The sequence below is a fragment of the Alligator mississippiensis genome, chromosome 1 (genome assembly GCF_030867095.1).
Source record: "Alligator mississippiensis isolate rAllMis1 chromosome 1, rAllMis1, whole genome shotgun sequence".
Classification (NCBI taxonomy): domain Eukaryota; kingdom Metazoa; phylum Chordata; order Crocodylia; family Alligatoridae; genus Alligator; species Alligator mississippiensis.
The window spans coordinates 243146571-243157903 of record NC_081824.1 but is presented as its reverse complement, the minus strand read 5'-3'; positions in this window follow the sequence as shown (position 1 = coordinate 243157903).

Here is an 11333-nt window from a genome sequence, read left to right as displayed (position 1 = left end):
CAACTGTTGTTTTTTACAAAACCCTGAGAATCAAAGACTATGTAACATTTCAATCTCTGCCTTGTTGGCTTACTACTTTTCTTAGAGTCAGTTTTTAAAATGTGGTTTGCCCATTTCACTTGTCCCAAGCTCTGAGGATTCTTAATTAAAATGCCTGACAAGTCCTTTTTATTAAATTGAATTATCTTACTAGCTTGCTGTAAGCTTACCAAATTTATTTGTGCAAACTATATTTATTCAAGTTGCTTTTATTTTTTTCATTAGATACAATTAAAAATGAGTCACCCATATTAATTAACATTGTTTGCCTTGGTGCAACCTCCCCTTTGTGTAACTTTGACTAACACAGAAACCATTTAGCAGTTATACTTAATGGGTGTCAATGACAACAAAGGCTAAACTAAGGGTGCCAAACAAGTTTGCTGTTTCCACAGGAGAGCTGAGGGTTTGCATTGATTCTCCTCCTAGTTAGTCTTTAGTTTCCAATCTCCGGGTGCCTGGCCCGTGGACCATGATCGCTCATACAGCCGGGCCAAGGGCACAGCAATGACCCCAGCCAGCTCTCTCAACACCCATGGGTGGAGGGCATCAGGACCCACAGATTTAAAAACATCCAGCCCTTCCAGAAGATCCCTAACTACATCTGAGCAGACACGAGGCCTGGCAGTGCTATCCCCAAGATTGCCCCTACCTGTGGTGGGAGAGCTGTCCTGGTCCCTGTCCAAGAAGACAGAGGCAAAGAATTTGTTAAAATTTCGACTTTCTCATCTGGCGTAGCCATAAGATTACCATCTGAGCCTAGCAGGGGCCCTACATTACCCAGTGCCCTCTTGTTACTTCCAATGTATTTGAAGGACTTTTTGTTTTCCTTAATCCTGGTCGCTAGCCTGAGCTCCACCCCCGCCTTGGCCATCCTAATAGCCCAGTTACAGTATATGTTTGACTTTTAGTATATGATTTGTTCTTTTTTCCCAGTTCCAAGATGGCCACTCCCCCCCGGAGTACTTCCAGGGGCAAGGGAAGGGACTTGTGGTGGCAAAGGTCCAGGGTTAGGAGGCATGACTTCCAGTCCCAAGGTGGCAACAAGGGGGTTGGGTACCAGTCAAGGAGTGAGGCTACCTTTGTAACCCTTGACAGCGCACCAAAACTCATTAAGCAGCCCTCTAGCCAAAATAATTGCCCACCCCTGGCCTAAATTAAAAAGCATGCACTGCTCTGGGAGCTGATCACGTGGTTCTGTGAACAGCCCCAGTGATTTATACCTGCAGTGTCAGGTCTGTGTGTTACGGCAGTTGCTGAGTGTCACTAGGGCACCTGGGTGCTGTTTCTGGCTCTTCGGGGGGAGGAGGGTGGTCAGACTAAACAGGAGCCTGGGACTCCAATGGGAGCAGATGGAAAATATTTTCAGGGGGAATTATGTGGTTTCCTCCCTCCATGTCCCAGCCTGATCTGGGAATACTGAACGCAATCCCGTAGCTGTAGCTCTTCTTCTTAGGCCTGGTCCCAGATGTGCAGGGCTGGGCACTGGGAATTCTTTTGCTGCCTGGAGGAGGGGAGGAGGGTCTAGTGCAATGATTCTCAACCAGGACCCTGTGACACAGTGGGGGAACAGTGGGGTGGCCTGGCCCTGGCCACACTGTAACACAGATCTTTAGGATGGGTGCTGCAAGGTATGAGACCATAAGGACATAAGCAGAGAAGCTCAGGTCTAGGCTTGTCCCTGTCCAGCTGTTGCAGGGTGCCACTGGCAGGGCTGGCCCACAATTTTTGGGGCCCCCTGCGAGATACAGTTTTGGGGCCCCCTGACACAAAGAAGCTGGCAGCAGCAGGGAGGGAGGATTGGCAGGCGCAGGGGAAGGGGAGTGGCCAAAGAAGCCAGCAGCAGCGGCGAAAGGAGGGGGTGAAGGGTGGTGAGCGGTTGGACGTGAAGCCAGCCATAGCCACGGCAGGAACACGGGGTGGCAGAGTGTTCGCAGCCACAGGGGACCCCTTGGCTGCAGGGCTTCCTGCAGCCACAAGTTTCTCAGGATAGGGCAGGCCAGCCCTGACTGGGGTTCAGTCCACCACTGACCCCACACTGCCTCTTCCACTGTCCTGCCACACTTTGTTGTTAATTAACTGGGAGAGGTTGCCTCATCCCCTGGGAGGGTGGGGGACATGGAGTTAAGGCCAGGTGGTACTTTCCCTGATCTATGTCACCGCTATTAAAGACTTAAACCCAGGACCCTCCTCCAGCTTGGCTTCTCTGACTCACAGGTGTCTCCTTGCCTCGGCCAACAGTCCTGCTCCAGTCCCTCCTGAGTCTCAAAGCCAGAGAGCCCTTGGCTCCACTGGCCAATAAATTACCCCCCAGTCAGGCATGTGAGCTCCCTGCCTTCGCCGCCCTGGAAGAGCCCAGGCCTCATGACAAGTACTCCCAGCCCTCTCAGGGTTAATTGCTGCAGAGTTCCATGCCTCGGTTCTCTGCTACGTAGCCTTCCCATCTCCCCTTATAGCCATGTTATCCATTGATACTTGATGGAACTGTCTTTCCCCTCTGAGTTGCAAACAAAGCACAGGACAGAAAACTTTGCCCTCCAGTCCCAAAAAGGTAATAAAGAAAAATATCATTCAGCTGACTGCCACTGCAATCCCTGTGTCATTGGGTCCATTCCCTGTGTGCCCCAGGACCCTCCTTGCCTGCTGCTGGGGTGTCTCCCTGCTACCTCTTGAGGGTAACCCATCACAGTGCAGCTGCTACAGGGGTATCCATGGAAACTGGCCCAAGATGCTACAGCAGGAGCTGTTGAGAAATCTAGTCCATAAACAGAAGAAATAAAATGGAGGGATGAACCCCAAACTCCCCACCTGCAGTGCCTACTGTAATTTGGTATGCCGTAGTGGTGGTGGTCCATACACCACCATCAATATTTTACATGCGCCCGCCACCCCACCCCCGCAGCCATCACCACGGACCACCATTAGAAAACAGAGGCCAGCAGCAGCAGCAAATGGCAAGTTTGCAATTGAGGGGGTGTGGCACCTCTTCTTAGCACTTTAATATTTCGTGATAACTGTCATGTTTCTTAGAATTGCCTTCCAGAAACCCCTCGCAAGGGAAATGCTGCTTCCTAGACCCACCCCCTGTGCTACAGAGCATCAAGGGTGATTTTTAGGTAAGGACAGAAATCTCCCACAGGAGATTTTATATTCTGTAGGGGGAAGCCAATAAAGCGATTCTGGAAGTATGGGCCAAAACCCATCTTCTTTCTTCCCTTGCAGGACTCTGAAATGAGCAAAAATTGAGGAAGGAGAGGAATGAAGAGTAAAATAAAAAGATTAGATGGTAGAAGATGAAGAAGATTAGATTAGATTAGATTAGATTAGATTAGATTAGATTAGAACAGAGGTAGAATAGTATACAGATATAGGTAGAATAGTATATATAGAGCATAATGGATAGTATATAGATAGAATAGATATATTTTTATAATGTATATATACATATTTTAAGTATTTTCTATTTATATTTATATTGTATTTTTATAATGTGATTTTTTAATGTTTTATAATGGGTGGATGGGCGTTTTTTTCTTTTTAAGGTACAGGCTCTTTATTTTTTTTAATATTTTCTTTTTTTAATTTATATTTCTTATTTTTAAAACATTTATTTTCTTAAAGGTATTTATTTATTTAAGAGCTATTTATTTGTTTTATACTGCATTATATATATATATATATATATATATATATATATATATAAAATCATGGTATTTAAAAAGCTAAAAATTTTAAATAAAGATGTGTCATTTTTTCTTTCATAGGCAGATTGACATGGGAGTTCACACAGTTTGGGGGTGTGGGAGGGGATCCATGCAGCTTGGTGTGGGGATTCCTGCCAACCATGAGTCACCTGGAGCCCCCATGACGATGAGAGTTGTGAGCAGGGGCTGGGGAGCTGCAAAGTGCAGGGCACCTATATGGGCAGGTGGGGGAAGCTGTGCAGCACAGGAATAAGGCATGGCAAGATGGAGGGAGGGCTACAAAGTGGATGGATAGGGGATATGTGGTATGAGAGTGCAGTAGGGGTGTGTGGAAAAATGGCTGGGGCTGAGGCAATGGCTGTAGGTATGGGCAGGGGTAGAGTTGGGGTAGAGCACAAGGGTCCCCTGCAGCAGGCTGACAGTTTGTCCCTCCATCCCACCCTGCAGTCCAGGGATTATTGGTTTGATGGCGCCCCCTGGTGTAATCTAGTACCAAAAACATCAGCAGGGTGGATTTATAAATGGTTCTCCTCGATGTAATTTAACGTGAATTGCATGCTGAGCTTAATTCAATGTAAAGGCTGTCACCTGTAAACATTGATGCATCAATTTAAAACAAATCATTTTAAATTTAATAAATGTATTGAATTTAATGAGGATTAAACCCCATCACATGTACAAGCACCCAAAGAGTCCTTAGTATCTCCAGCATGTGAGGGAGTTCATAACTAAATGGATATGGTAAAATTTTCATAATGATACAGAAAAAATGGAACTATTCAATAAATCTGTTCTGAACCTGGAACCTAGTTGGATAATGTAGTGACATTTTATAATCAGTTTAATCCAACGGTAACTAGAGCTAGCTTTTAAATCATATCTGCTGTAACTTTGTCACTTTTAAAATATGTGGATCTAGATAATTAGTACTTGAAAAGCCTAATAGTTGACAGAAGTTTTTTTAATATAAGCGTAGGGGAATCTGAGCTCCTCCTCCCTTGTGCAGGAACATCACATTCTGAGCTTCAGGGGGCTCTTCTCTGCTACCTGAGGGAACTAGAGAAGGGCAGGGCTGGAAGGGAGCTCAAGGCACTGTGTAGTCCAATACCCTAGACTAGGACAGGGTCTAAAGCCTGACGGGTTTTGCCAAACCTGTTCCTAAGTGTCCTAGAGCAAGAACATTCTACCATTTCCTGAGGTACGTCACTGGTCCTCTGGTCTAATACAGATAGTTCTTGTAAGATGACTGTTACCTTCAAACACCATCCTCCACACAAGAAACAGTGATATTTTAGAAGATTCATTTTACACAGCTCCCAACTTCACATCTAGACCATAGGAAGCAAACTAGTGAACTATCATGTCATGATAGTTCTAGAAACATTGGTGAAGTCATGGTACATTTGTGTTGTTAATGTTCCTCCTCTCCATAAAAGTAGGGACCCACATCAGAAGAAAAATATTAAGTAGGTTTGACATGGCCTTTCTTGACAAAGAAGTGGAGCTGTTTGAATTAAGTTCTCGTGTTCTAGAAACTAACAAATGATAATTTAATGTTTTCCTCCAGAAAGTTTTTTTGAAGCAAGGGATTGAAGTTCAATTACTGTTCTGTAACTGACCAGGTCCTGCCTTTTCCCTTTCTTTAAAAACAGATACTATGTTTGCTGTTCCTTATGCCTCTTGAAGATGAGTACCAATGGTTCTGCAATTACTTTGGCTGGTTCTCTAGTTGCCTTTGGGCAAATTTCATAAAACCTTTCCAAGTTGAACACATCTGTCTTATCTCAGTGTTGTAGGAATTGTTCTATCCCCACTCTCATTGGTCCTCCTAACCTTGCCACAAAGCACCACACACTGGTAATCAGGAGATTTAACCGAGGCCCTAGTCTAGTCATTAATGCTCTGAAACAGAGTTTATGCCGAATCAGACAAGAGATTACCGATGAATCTACTGGTCTGGGAACTGGCTAAAAGTTAGACATTTCAACTCCCTGCAAATGGGAGTTGAAATGTCACTGGTTAGGTATGTTAGGCAAACAATTCAGACAGGTGGTGAGAAGTTTGGACTTGGTGGCTAGTACAACTGCTAGTCCTGACCTCTTTCCAACCCTGAAGATCTTCAAAAGGAGACTGGATGCACACCTTGCTGAGCCTATTTGACCCCACCAGTCTTTCCTGCCCAGAGCAGGGGGCTGGACCCAATGATCCCAATGATCTCATGAGGTTCCTTCCAGCCATAAACTTCTGTGAATCTGTCCTCCTTGTTTACAGAGTTAATCCCTTAGTGAAAGACAGTAGTTCTGCAGTAGAGTGCTCTTTTGGGCTATCACAAAACAAACCTAAGGGAGATAGTTGAACAAGCCCAACTGCTGGAAAGGACTGCTACCCAGAAGCAAATACTTGGGTATGCAAGTACTAAATGACTGTGCAGTAACAACTGCACAGTCAGCATCTTGTGTAGACGCAGGCTGAGCTGCCTAGCAGCAGGATCAAGGATCCAGTGAGTGGCAAGTTTCCAGCTGAATCTACTGCAGGGACTCGTACTCACAGGCATTTCCCCTTAGAGCAGCAGTTCCCAATCTGTGGTACAGGTACCACCAGTGGTACGCAGACAATCTGTCAGTGGTACACGTTAACAGATTTATTATAATTACTTTATTTGACAAAAATTTGCTGGTGGTACTTAAGGTTGTATCATTTTAAATTAGTGGTGTGCTATCTGTGAGAATTTGGGAACCACTGCCTTAGAGGACTGATGGCCAACTGAAATTTCACCCAAGGAATACCTACTGCTTGGAGTCTCCCTTGTTCCTGACACACTACATTATGGGTCTACTGCAGACCTCTGCTGAGGTCACAGCCAGCTTTAGCCTCTCAGTAACTTATGCACAACATTTTCCTGTAGCATTTGCATCCCTTTAAATTCCATAGTTTTTGGAGGGGTGGGCATGTGGACACAAAGATCTGGTCTACTTGATCATTTACATTTGAATGTTTTACCCACAAAGAGTAGATACAGGCACAGATAGCTCCCAACTCTCCAAACATTCATACTGGTGAGAGTATGCAGAGAAGAAATACACAGCAATGCTGTAATGGAACATATATAACACAAGCAGGGTTACAGAATCTATGGGGTCTGAAATGGATAGGTCTGGTATTTTACAAGGATTATACACTAATTTCACTTTACTTTTCTGCCTTAATTTTAGCATCTTGAGAAAGAGTCCCCTCTACTCCCTCCAATCTCAGTCCATCTATGAATCTAACCTTTCTCTGTATGTCCACATCAGGAGTCAGGACCCCACAGAAGAAGCTCTAGCCCTTCTAAGGGGCTTTTCATCCTCAAATGCTGTGTTTCATTGACCATTAAGAAGCAACTGCAGTGTAATTCAGAAGGGGTCCAGGCCACCCAGATTTCCCTGAGCCAGATCTTTGTGACTCAGTGGTTAAAGCCACCTCCTACTGCATAGTGACATTATGAAAACAGAGGCCCATTTAGCCAATTTGCAAGGTCTCTCTCCAGTTCTTTTGGTTCTCTTGACTGTAGTTGACATACCTTCTTTCTTTGCAGTGGCAGGAAACTAACTATTCCCTTGTCCCCTTGCTTTACCTGTGGCATATTAGCATAGGTGGAGGAAGAAAAATTATTTGCGGGTGCTGAGTGCATGCACACATGTGCGTGTGCTCCCCCCTGCCCAGCAGGTTAGCCTGTGGGGGAGGGGTGGGGGGAGGGGGAAGGGCTATGAGGGGCAGATAGAGGCTCCAGTGGTGAGGCAGGGAATGGGGCACAGACAGGGGCAGGGAAAGGGGCTGGGATGAATGGGGCCCTGGCCAGGCTGAGTGATGGGACAATCAGAGTCCAAGAAGCTTATCCAGGGGCACAGGGGGCTCCCACCACTGTGTGCACCCCAGCAGAAGCCTGGGGGGCACGTGTCCGCTGGATCTGTATGGAGGGTAGAGGTGGTTGCCACTGCGTGCTGTGCTTTGCACCCAGCTGCAGCTGCTGCTGCCTCCAGTGCGGTACAATGCCACGTGTGTCCCACCACTGGGCAGGTAGGGGGTGGGTGCAGCCCAGCAGCGGCAGGCACATGGTGTTGCGCCACTCCTGAGGCAGCTTCAGCAGGTTACAAAGTGCAGTACACAGCAGCATCCGCCTCCACCCTGTGCACAGATCCGGGGGCATGTGCTTCCTGGGCCTCCGCCAGGATGTGCACAGTGGCAGGAGCCCCCCTGCACCCTGGACAAGCCTCCCAGGCTCTGATGGTCCCACCACCTGGCCCAGCTGGGGCCCCATTCACCTCAGCCCCTGCCCCTGCCTCTGCCCCACTCCCTCCTTTACCATGAGGGCCTTCATCTGCACCCAGGCCCTTCCCCCTGACAGAACTGACTGATACTTGCCTGCCATGTTGGGCAGCCAGTGATCCACACTCTGGACTGCAATCCTGGCTGTGTGCATGCCTTTCCCCATGCCTGCTACAGCTGCCTGGAACCCACGGCTGGGCTGCCTTGTGGCCCTACCTGCCACCCCACATTTGTGGGGGTGAAGCCCTGTTAGCCCTGGCTTTTCACCACCTATGCATCTTAGATCTTTTTTTTTCCCCCTGTCTGCAGATCTGAAGGCAGTAGCTCCTTGACTCCAAGGAGTCAATGTGGTCTCCCCCTGAAGGGCCCCAGACAACTTTGTGACTGGACCCCTTTAGAGAACTGCTTGTCCTAGCACTCACATGTGAGCAGCCACAAGGAGGAGAAAATTCTATTTGCACCCCACCATTCTCTGCCTTCCTTTGGGGGCTATGAGGAGTTTTAGGAAAAAAACAAAAATCAAGAAGAGAACTTCTTCAAAATTTTGTGCCTGACTCCCAATGAACTCAATCCCTGCTTTGATCTGCAGTGTTAAGCAGAGGCAGCATGTAAGGGTCTTGCCAAGGGACCAGTAACTCTCAGAGACAGGGCACAGAAGACATTTTACTGTCAATTCCCTGTGCTGACCATGGTCATATAAGGGCAAATCTCTACAGTAGGGGTGAGCAAAGTCCAGCCCTTGGGCTTGATCATACCTGCAGCGGACTCCATTTCCCATCAGCCCCTGCCCATATTCTGCAGCCAGTTTCCATGAAGACCTCAGCAGCAAGGCCATGACAGTGCAGAGCCAGGGTTTCCATGGAGACTGGCCCCAGCAGCGCTGGCAGGGCACATGGATGGCGGGGAGCTGCTCTGGAGCTGGGATCTTGCGGTGGTGACAGTGTGGTCTGGAGCTGGGGCAGAATCGTGATCCACTGCCCACACACCCCAGGCAAAGGTGGGCAGGCAGCAGATCATGGCCCTGGCTCTAGACCACACTGTCACCACCGCAAGATCCCAGCCCAGCCCAAGCCCCAGCACCACAGCAGCTCCCCACCCAGCCCCGTGCCCTGCCAGCACTGCTGGGGTCAGTCTCCATGGAAACCTTGGCCCCACACTGTCATGGTCCCACCACTGCTAGGGTCTCCATTGAAACTGTCCACAGAAATGTTGACAGGCTGCTGGGAAATGGAGTCTGGCTACAGGCAGGATCCACCCATTTGCCCACCCCTGCTCTAGAGCAGTGATTCTCAACCTTTTTTAGACCAGGACCCATTTGTAAACATCAATGGCTACTCCTGACCCAGTAAATAGCTTAAGTATAAAACAGCCCTCTGCCCCTGCTGGTGACCCTCACTCCCAACCCACAGCCCCCGACCCTGCCAGCCCTACTGGTGCCCCTCACTCTCAACATACTGCCCCCCACCCCCAGGCCTCAGCCCCAGTGTGTGGGGCGGGGGTTATGGGGGACACAGAGGGCCATGTCCCTCCCAGATTTGTGCACCCACAGCAGGCACAGGGCTGCAGCCTGGCTGGACTGGCACAGACAGATAACACCTCTGTGGCCCAGCAGGCAGGACTTGGAGTGGGGTAGCAAAACTTGATGCCTACCTCTGGGGGTAGACCCATGGCCTGAGGGGAAGCGGCGGCGGTGGCTGGGCCATGGCAGTTGGGCCCAGCATGAGAGCATCTGGTAGCGGAAGGAGGTCAGGGCAGCGCCCCCCACAAAGAGGGAACAAGCCAGGAGGGCAGTGGGAAAGGCTTGATTGGATCTAGGCAAGCTGGTTGAGAAGGGGCTTGTGATGGGACCCTGAGTTGGCCAAGGCCATAAGAGTGCAAACTCCCCTTAAAGTGAGATTCTTGATTAAAGTATAATTAAATTTCAGGGGGAATAAAACCCAACTTTAATAATTAGGGGAAAAACATTCCAGCAGAACTGAGGAAGATAGAACATAAAATTGAGGTTCAGAACACACTATCTCCTAACACTTCACTGTTGCCTCTGGCCAGTGCTTCTTTGTCCCTGGTTAGTTCCAATGGCAGGCAGGAATCATCGTCTCTGCAGCAAAACTCATCCCCAGAGGTCTTGGCTTCTCTGCTGGCCTTCAGCAGGTTGCCTCTGCTCCACTGCTCCAACCTTTCCAACTGCAGTCCCCACATAGCAGACCCTCTCCGTCTCCACTCCCTGGGGCTTCACACCAGTGGACTTCAGTTGACTCCAGCAGGCCACAGGCTGGCAGGCACTTGCACAGATATGCAGATACACTCTCTCGCTACCCTGCTTATACCCATGGACCTACCAAAATTGCGGCAAAAGTGCACTTTGCAGTGGCTCCATTAACCATATGCCTCCCTCTCCACCTGCCCAATACCCATGATTGGCAGAATGGCCCCAGCTAGGACTACCATATTTCCAGATCAAAAAAAAGAGGACACCTGTCACCGGGGGGCGGGAGGGAGGCAGGGGAAATATGATCAAGGGGCAGTGATATGCCAGTGCCTTACCCCTGCCCATTCTCTTGCCCCTCACTGACAGGCCACACCACCCCCTCCCCAGCCCTGTTGCTGTCCCTCACTCCAGACCCACTGACCCCAGCCCTGCCAGTGCCCCTCACTCCCAAACAGCAGTACCTTGCCCCCACCCCTTGCTGGTGTCCGTCACTCCTGACCCACAACCCCCTGGTGCTGCCAGTGTCCTGTACACCCAACCCACAGTCACCTGTCCCATCCCCCATGCCCCTAACTCCTGATCCACAGCCCCCTGCGCCCCTCCCACCCTTGCCATTGCCCCTCACTCCTGACCTGCAGACCCCTTCTCCCCCAGCCTTGCTTCCCAAAGCAGCCTGTGCATGGACCCCTTAACACTGTGCGGGGCTGTGGTACCCCCGCAAAGTGTGGGAGTCTCTGTGCTTCTTCTGCGGCATGGGGCTGAGCTGCCAGCTCCAGGCGGGCCCTGCAAGAGGGGCCGTGACTGCTCTCTGCCCAGCTCCGCCAGGGACCCCCAAAGTGCGGGGCCCCAAGCAGTCACCTCAATTCACCATACCCTAGGAATGGCTCTGCCAATCACCTTGCCCGCTGCTCCCAGCCCCAAGCAGCCAACCCAGAAGAGCAGAAAACCCAGACATTTGCTCTTATTTTAAAAACCTTCCCGGATGCAGCACAGGAGTCCAAAAAAAAAGGACATGTCTGGGAAAACCCGGACATATGGTAACCCTAGGCCCCAGCAGCCCTGCCACTGGCCTCTAA